Genomic DNA, 4,217 nt, shown 5'->3' on the forward strand with positions numbered 1-4,217 from the left:
ACAACACAGGATTAGCTCTGGGAGGAAGAATTTCTAGAATGTAAAAATATGAATAAAAGAAGATAGGGCTTTCGGGGGAGGGGTTGTGTAAGTATTCCTAGTTAAAAATCACAGAACTGGAAACCTGCCTTTCTTTCCTCTTTTCCAGGCTTTCCGTTTCCTTTTAAGTGTTTTCCTATTCTCCTTTCTAGGCAAACCCTCTCTTCCTGCTGAGATTCCTTAAGTCATAGAGTAAAATGTCACCCACAGGAACCATGTGATTCATTTCAGTCTTGCTGGTAGGGACATTCAGAGTGCTCCTTCCAGAGGCATATTTCCCACGTTTAATCTAAACCTTACTGGGCTGCCTGCCGTGGACGTCTCCGTCACAGCTGTTGAAATGAAGTCTTTTCAGAAGCACTCAGAGAGGCCGGGGCTGTGAGTGCTTCTAAAGAAACTCCAATCAGCAGGAGAGCAAAATTTATGAGATTCTTGTGAAATCTTTGGTGTCTTGAAAGAGTGTACAGGCTGCAGACAATCTGAGTACATTTGTGAAAATCGAGCTGTTCTGTCCATCTCAATTTGGCCCTTGTGCAGAAAACTTGTGAGGTTACCTTTTGGCAAGGTCACACCAACCTCATTAGAGATCAGTTAAATGAATCCTGTTTCCTGGCTCTCAGTGAAAGGAAGATCCCTCCACTTCAATCCAGAGGCCACCATACCCTTACCTGGTGGTTATCTTTAGTTCTAAGACCCATCCCGGTGTTCACAGGCATCAACTCTGCTGGGTTTGTTTACCCTACAGATTGAATGAGAGTAACAAAGCTTTAGCCAAAAATTCTGTAAGGACATGAGAATCACTACTTTGCAGAAAAGAAACAATAATTTAAGAATAAAGACTATTTTGATAGTACATACCAATATGTTTGGGTAATGTCTAATCTGTTTTATTTTTAAGGCTTTTGATTATCAAGAGTTATGTAGGTGGAGGCAAGATGGCTTTCATACTTCTAACCCACTTTCCCTCAGCCTTACACACAGGAGTATATTCAAAATCAAATTAAATAATGTATTTTGAAGGCATTTATAGTCAGCCTACTGCCAAGCAAGGCCCAATTACTCAAATAGATTGAATTATGGGGGATAACAGAGGTGCCAAGAGATCTTCACCCAGCAATGTTGGACCAGCTCCTCTCCTAACGATTCATTGTGTGCTGTGTTCTTTTTTGGATTATTGTGAGACAAAAACAAAGGCAAGTCGGACACAAATAGACTTATTGGATAAATGAAAATTGTTGACAATGATATTAGGGGTAATATTTAAATTGTCATAGCTCAGTGCAATTCTCTAAGTGCTGACCTACAAGATGACTCTGTTTCCAATAATCTTTTAAGGAAGACTGTACAAGTATTATCAAGTACTTTTATAGACTAGAGAGTTAAATCAGGTGTTGTAAAGTGGTAGAATTTTTGCTAGTATATTTAACAAAACATTGGCTAAGAGCACTGGCTGCTCTTACAGAGGACCAGGTTTAGTTCTCAGCACCCACATGGCAGCTCACAACAGCCTGTAATTCCAGGTCTGGGGGAATCAATGCCCACTTCTGCCCTCTGTGACATTGCTCACATGTAGTACACATGCACAGCACAGGCATATACATAATAAAAATAAAACCTTCAAAAAAGTAGATGCTTCCCATCAAAACTGAATATTTAAATATGAACAAAGTTGAAAGTTCTAACAATACAAGACAGAACTGGGTCCAGAGTCCCCATGGTGATACAGTGCCAGTACCCTGCTGTACCCCAGTCTCTTCCTCATTAATCTTAACTTGCCTGGCCTTTTTAAGGCATTTGGTATTTGAACTTGTAGTATAAAAGGATTTGATAGTGCCACACCATGGAAAGGTAAGCCTGAAATCTGTTGCTTTTTTTTTTTTTTAACCACAAAATATTCATAACTGGACCAACCTTGCCTGGCACATTTCCTCCATCCCAAGAGCACCCTGATGCACCGGAGGTCTCTAGCATCCAAGCGCTCCTGCCCCCTCTCTCCCATCACACTGTGATTATGACCTTCAGGCTGACTGGCACTTTCCTTTCCTGACTAAGCGTGGTCTCAGTCACTGTCACTTAAAGTCCCTGCCCTCTGCAGCCTCCTACTTCCCCGTGACATGTATTCAATAAATAACTGGTGAGTGAATGAGGATAGGTCATAGCAGTGTTCTGTGCACACATCAGCCTGCATGGACTCAGTGTTCTCCCCAGGTTTATGTTAGAGTGTGTCCTATTTGGTTTCTGTTGCTGAGATAAAACACTGACCAAAACCCACTTGGGGAGGAAAGGGTTTATTTCACCTGCAGTTTATAGCTCATCATGGTAGGGACCCGGGCAGGAGTTCAGGGCAGGAACTGTACAGACCATGAAGAATGCTGCTTACTGGCTGCCTCTCCTGGCCACTGGCCCAGAGTTGACACCACCTACAGTGGGTTGAGCCCTCTCACACCACTCAACAATCAAGAAAATGCCTCATAGACATGCCTATAGGTCAGTCTGATAGAGGAAATTCCCCAGTTGAGGTTCCCTCTTCACAGATATGTCAGCTCTCCAGCACAGTGGGACAACATTATGGCTTCCTTCCCTGTTAGAACAATGGGTCAAATGACTTAACAAGGGAGGTTTGAGGGAGATTAGCATCAAGTCCCATCTACCTCAGGCAATGAAGAAAAAGTTTCAGGCAACTTTTCTTTGAGAAGCTTGTAGCCTCTAAATTTTTAACTCTTTTTTTTTTTTTTTTTTTTAAATGTTCTTTGTGGATGGGAAATGTAGCTTAGTTGATAGAGTGCTTGCCCAGCATGGAGAAATCCCTGGATTTAGCGCTACATAAACCAGCACTCTGGAGAAGAACACAGAAGGACAGAAGTTCAAGGACATCCTTAACTACATAATGAGTTCAAGACCAGCCTGAGCTGTAGGCATGAGACCATGTCTCACGAAACCAAAAACCAAAGTAAAAAAACAAATTGTGCTTAAGCAGACAATCTCATTTCTTTACCTCTTTAGTTTGGTAAGCAGGGAAAGTATTAATCCTCTCTAAAGATTGTGGTACTCTGCGTCACCCCGGCCAGAGACAAGTTGATGCCTGGCAGGGAAAGTTATATGTCAAAAATGATTATGGACACACATGGGCACATGTACAGTGGAGCAAAGGAGACAGGCTTCATCTCTACCCAATGAAATCACATTGACTTGCCTGAGCTGAATCCCAACAGGTACCAGTATATTTTGCACTCTGGGTAAGATATTAAAGATCACAAAATAAATTAGGAAGATGGGTCTCTCTTCCTGAGAATACAAATCACAAAAGTACATAATGGGAGAATTAAAAGCATCTAGTAGGTACAAAATAAATGAATAGAAATGTATGCTTTCCGTTCTATGTGGATTTCAATTCACACTCGGTTGTTTGCTAGCAGTGTGACCTGGACAGTTGTGTAACTTCTTTATGCTTCAACTTCTTCCTCTGTGAAATGATATACTTCATAGAGTTAAAATTGGTAATAAATGAGATAACATATGAAAAATGCTTAGCCCTATAATACCTGGCTATTAGCAATATTACAGAAAAATATAGTAGAAAACCAAGAACCATTTTTCTATGAAACAACCGATCTCAAGAGAATCATATATTTCAAAGCGCTTATTAATGAAAACGTAGCCAGTTAAATCAAGAACTCTCAGACCAAGTATGCCTTGTGTCGTTTATGTCTCAGGTTTGCATTCTGTTCTCTCTTGTATTAAATAGTGAAACCAGATCGAGTCCTATAATTTCCCTTCTGAAACTGACTGCTCAGTATTCAGTTTCTGGAATTTTTCAGTGAGGATCATCTTTCAGCTGCAGGGAATTAGCATAACTGCACAGCACCAACATCTCCGTGCTTTCAAGGACTCCACATAACAACGTGCTTTTACCTTTAATTCTCACTTAAAATTGAGCTGTTCTAATTTTTCTTTATTTTTATTTTCATTTTCAGGATAGGGTTTCATGGGACCTAGGCTGGCCTGGAACTCACTGGATGACCTTGGACTTCTCATCACTTCATCTCTTGAGTGTTGGGATTACAGGGGGTACTGGGACTTGAACCCAGGTCCTCATGCATGGTATACAAGACTGAAGCATGTCCCTAGCCCCTGAATCTTAAACCTTCTTAAACTTCAAATCATAAATACATATATAT

Source organism: Nannospalax galili, unplaced genomic scaffold (genome assembly GCF_000622305.1).
Source record: "Nannospalax galili isolate Female #2095 unplaced genomic scaffold, S.galili_v1.0 scaffold9, whole genome shotgun sequence".
NCBI classification, from domain to species: Eukaryota; Metazoa; Chordata; class Mammalia; order Rodentia; family Spalacidae; genus Nannospalax; species Nannospalax galili.